Below are 13249 nucleotides of genomic sequence, written 5' to 3'. Positions count from 1 at the left end.
TCGAGGCCAACATGGTGAAACCCTGTATCTACTAAAAATGTAAAATTAGCCAGGCATGGTCGTGGGTGACTGTAATCCCAGCTACTCGGGAGGCTGAGGCAAGAGAATCACTTGAACCCAAGAGGCAGAGGTTGCAGCGAGCCAAGGTCATGCCACTGCACTGCAGCCTGGGCAACAGGGTAAGACTCTGTCTCAAAAAAAAGTGTCTCTAACAATAACATTTTGTTAATAATGTATCAGTATAATAATATATCAATATTACAGTGTTGTTATTATACAAATGTGCCATACTAATGAAAGATATTAATAACAAGTGAAACTCAGTCAAGGGAGTATATGGGAACTGTCTGTACTATCTTTTCATTTTTTATGTAAATCTAAAACTGTTCTCAGAAACTGTGTCTTAATTTAAAAAGATCCTGGGAGATCCCAAAGAGCTTTTGTTTATATAGGTTACAGCTATTGATCTTTACAGTATCAGAAATTAAAACTGAAAAGTGTTTCTACATTTATTCATTTTGACATACCAAAATAAACCTACTACGTATTAACATAAAATAGCATATTTTATGAAAATAACTGTATTTTCCAAAACAAGGGAAAAAAAGAGAAGAGTGACATTGTTTTACACTTTTCAAATTGCTTTGATGTCTACCTTAATAAAAAGGAAATGGAATTTTTATACAGTTGATTTTCATTATTCGTGGATTCTGTATTTGCAAAGTCACTCACTCACTAACATGTATTTGTGACCCCAAAATTAATACTTGCAGAGATTTTGAAGTTATTCTGGGTCATTTGCAGAGAGATGAACATTTCGAGCTGCACGGCGTGAACATTTGTAGCTGAGGTGCAATAAAACCACGCTCTGTTACCTTGTTTCAGCTCATACGGTGAACAAGCATCCTATTTGTGGCCTATTTAATGCCATGCTTTTCTATTTTTCACTTTTTTTGTTGATTTTGCTGTTTAAAATGGTCCCAGGCACTTTGCTGAAGTGCTGTCTAGCGTTTCTAAGCTTAAGTGCTTAGTGTGTTTCTAAGTTCTGGAAGGCTGTGGGGTAGCTGGGTGCGGTGGCTTACACTTGTAATCCCAGCCACATTTTGGGAAGCCAAGACAGGAGGATTACTTGAGCCCAGGAGTTTGAGACCAGCCTGAGCAACATATCGAGACTCCCCTATCTCTACAAAAAATTTTAAAATGAGCCAGGCATGGTAGGCGTGCCTGTGGTCCCAACTACTCAGGAGGCTGAGGTGGGAGGATCACTTGAGCCTGGAAGTTCGATGCTGCAGTGAGCTATGATCGCACCACTGCACTCCAGCCTGGGCGACAGAGCAAGACTCTTATCTCTAAAACAACAACAACAACCAAAAAAAAAAAAGCTGTAAGGCTGTGACATGCCTTACAGAGACAATATGTATGTTAGGTAAGCTGTGCTCAGGCATAACTTTTAGTACAGTTGGCCATGAGCTCGATGTTAATGAATCAACAACATATATTAAATATGGTGTCTTTAAACAAAAACACAAATAAAACAGAGTATATATCAGTTGACAAAAATGTTGTGACCAGGTGCTTACAGAAACTAAATCTTATACTTCCCCCTGGAAGCAGTGATTTAGTATCTGCTACTTCAGTGTTCAAAGCAACTTTATAGGGCTGGATGCCGTGGCTCAAGCCTGTAATCTCAGCACTTTGGGAGGCCGAGGCGGGCGGATCACCTGAGGTTGGGAGTTCGAGACCAGCCTGACCAACATGGAGAAATCCCATCTCTACTAAAAATACAAAATTAGCTGGGTATCGTGGCACATGCCTGTAGTCACAGCTACTTGGGAGGCTGAGGCAGGAGAATTGCTTGAACCCAGGAGGCAGAGGTTGCTGTGAGCTGAGATCGCACCATTGCGGTGAGCCAAGATCGCACCATTGCCCTCCAGCCTGGGCAACAAGAGCAAAGCTCCATCTCCAAAAAAAAAAAAAAAAAAAAAAAAGCAGAAAAAAAAAGCAACTTCATATAATATAACTACCATGAATAATGAAAATCAACTGTATCTTCTTCTGCATTGAATCTGCCGTAGCATATTGTTTTGGTTGAAATACATGAAAAATATTCAGCCTTACACAGATAGGCGGTTGAAAAGGGAAGATTATTTCAATCAGCTTTTCAGGTAATTGCGTCTATTCTTTGAGTGACACCAAAATGCTACATAGTTCCTTCAAGAACAGTTGCAATGTGGAACTGGAAACCCTGCCTGTGAATTCCTGTGTTCTATTAATATTAAAATCCATTAAGCTCGTCTTTTAACCATGCATGATTTTGAAACCTCATGCATTCGTCATTTGAAAAATGTTAGCTCACTAGTTATAGATCTTCTAAATATTAACACATTTCATTATGCAGCAGCAAAAAGTCATGTTTGTTAATATCATCACTGATCTCACAGAGAGTTTTAAAGTGTTGGGAAGCTGTCACAGTCATGAATACAAATTTTAAAAAATTATAATTTTCACTCAAAAGTGCATTTTTAAAATTATTTATTTATTTATTTATTTTTTGAAATAGAGTCTGGCTCTGTCTCCAGGCTGGAGTGCAGTGGCACGATCTCAGCTCACTGCAACCTCCGACTCCCTGGTTCAAGTGATTCCTTGCCTCAGCCTTCTGAGTAACAGGGACTACAGGCACGTGCCACCATGCCTGGCTAATTTTTGTATTTTTAGTAGAGACGAGGTTTCACCACGTTGGCCAGGCTGCTCTTGAACTTCTGACCTTAGGTGATCCGCCTGCATTAGCCTCCCGAAGTGCTGGGATTACAGGCGTGAGCCACCGCTCCTGTCCGACAAGCTCAAATTTTATCATTGACAATAAGGACTGTGAATCATTTTCCTTGAAGTAACAGATATAGTTCTTTCATTTTTGCAAAAATGTCTGTCAGACTTCCTTTGATATGGTTTGAGTGTTCTGGCCCCTCCAAATCCCATGTTGAAATGTGACCTCCAGTGTTGGAGGCAGGCCTAGTGTGAGGTGTTTGGGTCACGGGGGCGGATTTTTTATGAATGGCTTGCTGCCATTCTCCTGGTAATAAGTGAGTTCTCACTGTGAGTTCATGGGAAAGCTAACTGTTTAAAAGAGCCTGGCACCTCCTCCCTCTCTCTTTCTTGGTCTCTCTCATCATCTGACATTTCTGCTCCCCTTTACCTTCTGCCATGACTGGAAGCTCCCTGAGGCCTCACCAGAAACAGATGCCAGCGCCATGCTTCCTGTACAGCCGGCAGAACCATGAGCCGAAATAAAGCACTTTTCTTTATCAATTACCCAGTCTCAGGTATTCCTTTATTATAGCAATGCAAACAGTCTGACCAGACGCTGTGGCTCATGCCTGTAACCCCAGCCTTTGGGAGGCCAAGGAAGGAGGATCGTTTGAAGCCAGGAGTTTGAGGCCAGCCTGGCCACTATGGCAAAAATCCATCTCTACTAACAACACAAAAATTAGCTGGGCACCACTCAGCTACTCAGGAGGCTGAGGCAGGAGAATTGTTTGAACCCAGGAGGCGGAGGTTGCAGTGAGCCGAGATCACACGATTGCACTCCAGCCTGGGCGACAGAGCAAGACTCCGTCTCAAAAAAGAAAAAAAGAAACAAAACAAAGCAAAACAAAACAAAAACAACAACAACAACAACAACAAAAAACAGGCTAATACACCATGTCAGAATAGCCACGGGTTGTCTGTCTAATACACCATGTCAGAATAGCCACGGGTTGTCTGTCTAAAAATGGCATTCCATGAAAAAAAAAAAAAGTGGCTGATTCAGTCTGCAATTCAAACACTCATAAAAGTGTTTTTTTGTTGTTGTTTTTTTTTGGTCCTGGAGACAGCTACCATGGTACTTCTGTGTGTAGAAAAATTCTTTATCCATACTTCCTATTGCATCACACAGAAAATTAAAAAGATACATACTCAACAGTCAAGATTTAATAAAATGGGCTGGGGGCGGTGGCTCACACCTATAATCCCAGCACTTTGGGAGGCTGAGGTGGTTGGATCATCTGATGTTAGGATTTCAAGACCAGCCTGGCCAACATGCTGAAACCCCAGCTCTAGTAAAAATACAAAAAACCTTAGCTCAGTATGGTGGCCGGCACCTGTAATCTCAGCTACTAGGGATGCCGAGGGAGGAGAATTGCTTGAACCAGCGAGGTGGAGGTTTGCACTAAGTAACCAAGATCGCAGTAAGCCAAGATCGCACCATTGCACTCTAGTCTGGGCGGCAAGAGTGAAACTCTGTCTCAAAAAACAAAAAAAGGATTTCATAAAATGAATAATTTTATTGCTTTATCAAGCACAAGCCAAAATGAAAGTGGCCTTTTTTTTTTTTTTTTTTTTTTTTTTTTTAGAGACAGGGTCTCCCTCTGTCACCCAGGCTGGAGTGCAGTGTTGCGATCATAGCTCACTGTAGCCTTGACATCCTGGGCTCAAGTGACACTCCCACCTCAGCCTCCTGAGTAGCTGGGACTACAGGTGTGTGCCACCAGGTCTGGCTCATTTTTCTTTTACTTTTTTGTAGAGACTGGGTCTCAAACTCCTGGACTCAAGTGATCCTCCTGCCTCGGCCTCCCAAGGTGCTGGAATTACATGCATGAGTCACTGTAGCTGGCCTGAAACTGACTTTTGTTAAAACCAGGAGTGTGTGGCAATGAAGAATATAATGACTGCTAGTACAGTTTGGTGCTGCTGCGTTGATTCATGCTTAGATGATAGACACTGTTACTCGCCCTCACTTTTGCTCCACGAGTGCATAGACTAACGGTGAAAAACGGCAAATAATATCTTAGTATGATTATTAAAATCATTTTGACCTTGCAGACCCCCGAATGGTCTCAAGGCCACCACATCCTAGGGAGTTGCAGCCTACACTTTGCAAACCATTGTCAGACAGTGATAAGTCCTATGGGAAAAAAAAATAATCAGGGTTGGATGCGGTGGCTCACGCCTGTAATCCTAGCACTTTGGGAGGCCGAGGCGGGAGGATCATGAGGTCAGGAGTTCAAGACCAGCCTGGCCAACATGGCAAAAATACTGTTTCTACTAAAAATACAAAAATTAGCCAGGCATGTTGGTGCACACCTGTAATTCCAGTTACTTGGGAGGCTGAGGCAGAAGAATTCCTTGAACCCAGGAGGCGGAGGTTGTAGTGAGCTGAGATCGCACCACTGCACTCCAGTCTGACTGACAGAGCAAGACTCTGTCTCGAAAAATATATTTTTTTAATTAAAAAAATAATGATAATCAGGAAAAGAACATATGGAGGGTGAGGAGAGAGTCACAGTCTTCATTAAGCAGTTAGTGAATGTCCGAGTGTGAAGGTGATATTTAAGCAAAGATGCAAAGCAGATAAGGAAGTGAGCAGGCAGGATGACTAGAGGAAGAGCAACCCAGGTAGCAGGAACAGTAAATGCAGAGACTCTGAGCAGAACATGCCCGTGCTGTTTGAAGCCCAGCAAGCACATCATGCATCTCCCCTGATACGTTCCACAGCAGCTCAGACTCAAACTGTGCCCAACTAGAAAGCATTTGCAGGGCAACTCAGGGAGCCTAGTCCAGCAGAGCATGCCCTTTCGGTTTTGGTTTTTTTGTTCATTTTGGTTTGGTTTTTAGCGACAGGGTCTCACTCTGTTGCCCAGGCTGAAGTGCAGTAGGGCAATCATAGCTTACTGCAGCTTTGAATTCCTGGGCTTAAGCGATCCTATTTCCTCAGCCTCCCAAGCAGCTGAGACCACAGATGTGTACTAACAATACAAAAATCAGCCGGGTGTGGTGGTGCACACCTGTAATCCCAGCTACTCAGGAGGCTGAGGCAGGAGAATTGCTTGAACCCAGGAGGTGGAGAGTCTCCTGGCATATTCCCCAAGTCTGCTTTTAGCTTCCCTATCTTAGTGCACTTGAAGAGAAAGGAATGTGCTTATTAAGGCCCACTGTTTTACTGGGGTCCATTGTATGAGGGTGAAGTTTGGTAGTTACCCAATAAACTTTCTCCCCACCTCCCTCTGTGCCCGAGCTGTCTTATTTGTGTTTTATGGTCTGCTCTTTCTGTCTGCTTGTAGTTAGAAGAGAGGTGATTTCCTTGCAATGCATGAGGGTAGAAAAGGAGCTGGAACTTAAAGTGGCGGTTTTTGTCCAAGATGATGGTGCTCCTGCTCTGTGAAACCTTATGTTCAGAAAACAAATAACCCAATTAGAAAATGGGCAAAGGACTTGGATAGACATTTCTCAAAAGAAGACATACAAAATGGCCAACAGTTTCATGAAACCAAAAATGCTGAATATAATTAATCATCAGGGAAATGCAAATTAAAATCACAATAAGATGTCACCTAATACCTGTCAGAATATACACCATAGAAGACTACTCAGCCATTAAAAAAAGAATGAAATAATGTCTTTTGCAACAACTTGGATGGAGCTGGAGGCCATTATCTTAAGCAAAATAACTCAGAAACAGAAAGTCAAATACTAGCCAGTGCGGTGGCTCACGCGTGTAATTCCAACATTTTGGGAGGCTGAGGAGAGAGGATCACTTGAGCTCAGGAGTAGGAGACAACCAGCCTGGGCAGCATAGCAAGATCCCATCTCTATTAATAATAATAATAACAATAACCTGGGTGTGGTGGTGTACACCTGTAGTCCCAGCTACTCAGGAGGCAGAGGTGGGAGGATCACCTGAGCTCAGAAGCTCAAGGCTGCAGTGAGCCATGATCGTGCCACTGCACTTCAGCCTGAGCAACAGAGCAAGATCCTGTCTTTAAAAAAAGAAGGAAGAAAGTCAAATACTGAATGTTCTCACAAATGGGAGCTAAATTATGGGTACCCATGGATATACAGACACCGGCAACTCCAAAAGGTGGGAGGGTCGGGGGCTGAGGGATGAGACACTACCTATTTGGTACAATGCACACTATTTGGGTGATGGCTACACTAAAAGCCCAGACTTTACCACTATTCAATATTTCCTCGTATCAAAACTGCACAGTACCCCCAAAATCTACCTAAAATTTTTTAAGAAGGAGTTTCTCTCTTGTTGCCCAGGCTGGAGTGCAATGGTGTGATCTCAGCTCACTGCAAACTCCGCCTCCTGGGTTCAAGCAATTCTCCTGCCTCAGCCTCCCAAGTAGCTGGGATTACAGGCATGTGCCACCATGCTTGGCTAATTTTGTATTTTTAGAAAAGACAGGGTTTCTCCATGTTGGTCAGGGTGGTCTTGAACTCCTGAACTCAGGCGATCCACTCACCTCAGCTTCCCAAAGTGCTGGAATTACAGGTGTGAGCCACCACGCCCGGCCAAAAAATTTTTTTTAAAGATAAAAGATAAGTGGTCAGGGGAATTCGGAGAAAAGAGAGCCTGTGTACTCTGCTGGTGGGAATGTAAATTAGTACATTCTTTAAAAAAAAAAAAAAAAACAGTGTGGAGGCCAGGCATAGTGGCTCATGCCTGTAATTTCAAAACTGGGAGGCTGAGGGGGGTGGATCACCTGAGGTTAGGAGTTTGAGACCAGCCTGGCCAACATGGTGAAAACCCATCTCTACTAAACATACAAAAATCAGCCAGGTGTGCACCTGTAATCCCAGCTACTGGGGAGGCTGAGGCAGGAGATTCACTTGAACCCAGGAGACGGAAGTTGCCATGAGCCAAGTTCATGCCACTGCACTCCAGCCTGGGCGACAGAGCAAGACTCTGTCTCGAAAAAAAAGAACAGTGTGGAGGTTTCTCAAAAAGTTAAAATAGAATTACCGTATGATCCTGCAGTCCCGCTACCGGATATGTATATCTAACCGAAATGAAATCAGTATCTCAAAGAGATATCTGCACCCCCATGCTCATTGCAAAGTTATTCACAATAGTCAAGATATGGAAGCAATCTAAGTGTCCACCGAGAAATGGATTTTTAAATGTACTATGCTATGCAGTTGTAAGAAAAGAAAATCCCGTCGTTTATGACAACATGAACAAATAACAGGATTTCCTTTTGATGAACCTAGAGAACATTATGTTTAGTGAAATAAGCCAAGCACTGAGAGACAAATACCACATGATCTCAGTTACAAGTGGAATCTAAAGAAAATTGAACTCATAACAGCAGAGAATAAAATGATGATTATCAGAGACTCAAGTGGGGGGACTGGGGAGATGGTGGCTAAAGGATACCGAATTTCAGTTGGTAAAGAGGAATAATTTTTGCCGGGCGCGGTGGCTCACGCCTGTAATCCCAGCACTCTGGGAAGCTGAGGTGGGTGGATCACCTGAGGTCAGGAGTTTGAGACCAGTCTGGCCAACATGGTGAAACCCTGTCTCTACTAAAAATACAAAATTAGCCAGGCATGGTGATGCACACCTGTAATCCCAGCTACTTGGGAGGCTGAGGCAGGAGAATCTCTTGAACTTGGGAGGTGGAGGTTGCAGTGAGCTGAGATCGCACCACTGCACTCCAGCTTGGGCAATAAGAGCAAGACTCCATCTAAAATAAAAAATTTAAAAAAAAGGAATGATTTTAAGAGATCTGTTGTGCAATATGGTGACTCTAGTTAATAACAATACATTGTATTCTAGAGAAATGCTGAGAGAGTAGATTGTAAATGTCCTTACCACAAAAATGAACTTTGGAAGGCAATGCGCATATTGGTGAGCTAGATTTAGCCATTCCACAATGTGTATGTGTATACTTCAAAACATGCTGTACACAGTAAATACACACAATTTTATCTGTCATTTCAATAAAATTTTAAAATAAAAATAATTTTTAAAACACACCTTAAAAAACATAATGCTGAGTGAGAGAAGCCAGATACAAAAGGCCATGTAAGTGTATATAATTCTATTTATATGAAATGTCCAGAATAGGCAAATCCTATCCTAGATTTAGAAAGCAGATTCATGGTTGCCAGGGGCTGCAGGAGGGAGAAATGATGAGTGACTGTTAAAGGGTATAGATTTCCTTTTGGGGTGATTGAAGTGTTCTGGACCTAGATAGAGGTGATAATTATAGAACACCAGGAATTGTACTTTTAAGAGTTAATTTGACTAGGTGCGGTGGCTCATGCCTGTAATCCCAGCACTTTGGGAGGCTGAGGTGGATGGATCACTAGAGGTCAGGAGTTCAAGACCAGCCTGGCCAGCATGGTGAGACCCCCATCTCTACTAAAAATACAAAAATTAGCTGGTGGTGATGTGTGCCTGTAATCCCAGCTACTTGGGAGGCTGAGACACCAGAATTGCTTGAACCCGGGAGGAGGATGTTGCAGTGAGCCAAGATATCACCACTGTCCTCCAGCCTGGGTGACAGAGGGAGACTCTGTGTCAAAAAAAAAAAAAAGAGTTAATTTTACATTACACAAATTTCACTTCAATAAAACAAAAGTAAAGGAGTGCCAAAAATCCTCAATATTAAAGAGAAACAATATTTCAATGCAATCTTTTTAGAAATCAAATGAACACAAAAAATCCACCGTGAACAAAATAGATCAACATGTTAAATAAAGATGGGACCAAAGTTCCTACTTTTCCTTCTGCTTTTTTTTTTTTTTTTTATATGGAGTCTTGCTCTGTTGTGCAGTGGTGTGATCTTAGCTCACTGCAACTTCTGCCTCCTGGGTTCTAGCAATTCTCCTGCCTCAGCCTCCCAAGTAACTGGGATTACAGGTGCCCACCACGACATCCAGTTAATTTTTGTATTTTTAGTAGAGACAGGGTTTCACCATGTTGGCCAGGCTGGTCTTGAACTCCTGACCTCAGGTGATCCACTCACCTCGGCCTCCCAAAGTGCTTGGATTACAGGCGGAGCCACTGCGCCCAGTGCCTTCTGCTTTTTAGGCTCCTGTATGACTCAGTTCAACATGCTTACTGATTCCGTCTTGAACATTCTGCTATTTGGTTTAACCATGGATTGTTTGCATTAATTTCATGAGTTTTTTTTTTTAATTATTGACATTGGAATATTATTTAGTTTAGTCGCTGAGTTTTTTGGTGCTACCTTATATTTTGCATGCGGGACTGGTATCTTAACCTCATCGTGGCCTTGTGGATCTCTTGCTCTCTCAACAGTAAAGGCTGCCAGCTCCCTTTTACAGATATAAAAGGGTCTCAAAGAGGTTAAACAGCAGGCCTCAGAGTTAATAAAGAGTGGGGTCAGGGCCAGGTGTGGCGGCTCACCCCTGTAATCCCAGCACTTTGGGAGGCCAAGGTGGGCAGACAGGTGGTGCACACTTGTAATCCCAGCTACTCAGGAGGCTGAGGCAGGAGAATCACTTGAACTCAGGAGGTGGAGGTTGCAGTGAGCCAAGATCGTGCCACTGTACTTCATCTTGGGCTACAGAGCAAGACTCTGTCTCAAGAAAAAAAAAAAATTGAGCGGAGTTAGATTGGAGCCCACATCTGTCTGGCTCAAACCTCCAGTCACCCCCGGTCCACTCTGATCAGAGGCTCCAACTCTGGCTCTAGCATTAGAGGCCAGGGCAGTGCAGACGGAGCACCCCAGGCTGCCCCAGACGACTGCCCCAGCTGCAAGGTGGAGCTTGAACATGAGCTGAGCCAAGAAGAGCCTGAGACTGAGGAATTGAGGCTAATTCCTCTGTGGGAAACGCTCCCTATTAATTAATTAGGGCAGAGCTAGCCTGAGGCATCCCCGCAGCCCCCAGAGTAATTAAGGGAGCGGGGGTCTCATTATCGGCTAACAGCTTCCCCACCGTTCCCAGGGCCCCAGAGGGAGCAGAGGAGGTGGGAGGAGGACCAGGTCTCCCCCTCCTGATCCCCCCTCTTTCATTACCAGAGTGACCTGATATGTAAGCGAATTGTCTAAAATAGAATTTCAGGGGAGATAAAAAGGGGAAAGTCAGAACTGAGGGATTCAGGATACCCCCTCCCAAATTCAGTCTGCACTTATATTTATATAAAATACCCAGCACAGGTAAATCCATAAAGAGAGATATCCAATTAGTGGTTGCCCAGGGCTGGAGTCGGGGGGCGATGGTGAATGACTGCTAATGGGTACAGGGTTTCCTTCTGCGGGGGTGAAAACTATAGTCAAACTTGGTAATGATGATGGTAGCACAACACTGTAAATGTACTAAAGTCACTGAACCATCGACTGTGAAATGGTCAATTTTACGTTATGTGTATTTTATAATTTTTAAAAGTCAGTCTCCTTCTCATTCCTGCCTATTTCATCAACATTTATTAACATATACTTTCTGCCCGGCATTGTACTGGGAGGGGAGGCCTGGTACCACCCTGGCAACTCTGTCTTAGTGAGAGATGTCATGGTCAACAACTGTTTGAGACCTGCATGCAGGGGGTAAAGGAATTTACCAAGACAAGAGTGAGTTTTAAAAGGCAGATTTATTAAAGAAAGGGGGACATGCATTGCAAGGACGCAATGGGTAAGACACCAGAAGGAAGGTTGTCTGCTGTCTGCAAAGAGGCAGGGGCTGGAGGGAACATTTTATAAGGTTGTGCTGCTTGAGCTGAGTGCTTGCAGACAGGATGATTGGGTGCAGGTGGGCTGTGAGCTGAATGCTTGCAAACAAGATGCTTGTGTGCAGATGGGCTGTGAGCTGAATGCCCGCAGACAGGATGCTTGGATGCAGGTGGGATGTGAGCTGAATGCTTGTAGACAGGATTGCTTGGGTGCAGGTGGGCTGTGAGCTGAATGCTTGCAGACAAGATGCTTAGGTGCAGGTGGTCTGTGAGCTGAATGCCTGTAGACAGGATGGTTGGGTGCAGGTGGGCTGTGAGCTGAATCCTTGCAGACAGTATGCTAGGGTGCAGGTGGGCTGTGAGCTGAGCACTAGGTGCTAGTGGGCCTTTTGCAGTTGACCTCGTTTCTCAGAACATTTGCTTCTGTCAACCCCGAATAAGCCCATTCTTTAATTTTTCTTTTAACTCAGGGCTCCACACGAAATGATGCTGGAGACCTTCTAGATGGCCTCCAGGGACGTTCTCCATCTGTCCTCCCCTTGTTCTGTGTCCAGGTGCATGGACCAAACCAACAGGAAGCCTTGTCCTCTGTCTTCTGGTTGGCTTCAAGCAATGGGAAGCCCTTACAGGAGGCAAGAGGGATGAAGGAGGGTGAGACCAGAGTATTTATTTCCTGGGTCCCCCGCCCCCTGCATCCCCCTGCAGATTGGCCCTAGACTGCAGAGCACAGGGTCCTGGCTGGCAGCCCTCTCTAGGTTCCAGTAGTAACAGCTCCCTCCCCTCTCTGCATCTGCCCAGGAGTGCTAATAACTTCCAGATGCTGCCTGCTCCAGGTAACTGCATGGATTCTGCAATCCTGTGTGGTTTCTTTAGCCCTCCCACACCTTGTCCCAACTCCCCTCAAACTACCCAGTCTACTGTCCATCTTTCTCCAGGGGGTAGCAAGAATGCAACCCTCCGACTTGCTCTGCACCCCAGAAGGTGGATTTTTGTGGCTATCAATGGGCTGCCTACCTTGGAGAATCTGGTGGGGTTGGCTTTGTGAAAGGAAAATGAATTTGGGAACCCCAAAATCACTAAGCCAAAGGGAAAAGTCAAGCTGGGTGCTGCTTAGGGCAACCCCCCTGCCATTCTATTCCTTAAAAAGTTTGAGTGCACCATCCCGAGTTTCTTTCTGCTCAGACTTCCCTCTTGATAGGTATTTAGAAGAGGAAGAAGAAAAATAAGCAGGCAGGTGGTAGAGTATAATCACAATGGGATAGTATTCAGCCATTAAAAAAAAAAAAAAAAAGAGGAAATCCTGCCATTTGCAACCACATGGGTGAACTCAGAGAACATGATGTTGCAGGAAATAAGCCAGGTACAGAAAGACACACACTGCATGATCTCACTCATATGTGAAATCCTAAAATGTTGAACTCATAGAAAAAGAGAGTAGAGTGGCCGAGCGTGGTGGCTCACACCTGTAATCCCAGCACTTTGGGAGGCCAAGGCTGGTGGATCACCTGAGGTCAGAAGTTCGAGACCAGCCTGGCCAACATGGTGAAACACCGTCTCTACTAATAATACAAAAATTAGCCAGGTGTGGTGGTGCATGCCTGTAATCCTAGCTACTTGGGAGGCTGAGGCAGGAGAACTGCTTGAACCCTGGAGGTGGAGGTTGCAGTGAGCCGAGATCACACCACTGCACCCCAGTCTGGGCAACAAGAGTGAAACTTGTTTCATTTTTTCTCCAAAAGAAAGAGGGAAGGGAAGGGAAGGGAAGGGAAGGGAAGGGGAGGGGAGGGG

General features: G+C 44.4%; 1 long non-coding RNA gene across 2 annotated transcripts in view; it reads right to left on the bottom strand.

Annotated features, from left to right (window-relative positions):
* Window positions 1-11409: 11409 nt before the first annotated feature.
* LOC108523077 (uncharacterized) overlaps window positions 11410-13249 on the bottom strand; it is a 15903-nt gene continuing 14063 nt past the window's right edge. For both annotated transcript variants that reach the window (XR_001883690.1, XR_001883689.1), the window contains exon 5: window positions 11410-12083. This is a non-coding gene — a long non-coding RNA (uncharacterized LOC108523077). The remainder of the gene's footprint in view (window positions 12084-13249) is intronic.

Source organism: Rhinopithecus bieti, unplaced genomic scaffold (genome assembly GCF_001698545.2).
Source record: "Rhinopithecus bieti isolate Rb0 unplaced genomic scaffold, ASM169854v2 scaffold_71542, whole genome shotgun sequence".
Lineage (NCBI taxonomy): Eukaryota > Metazoa > Chordata > Mammalia > Primates > Cercopithecidae > Rhinopithecus > Rhinopithecus bieti.
The sequence above is the reverse complement of the archived record's forward strand: the minus strand, read 5'-3'. Positions and strand labels throughout refer to the sequence as shown.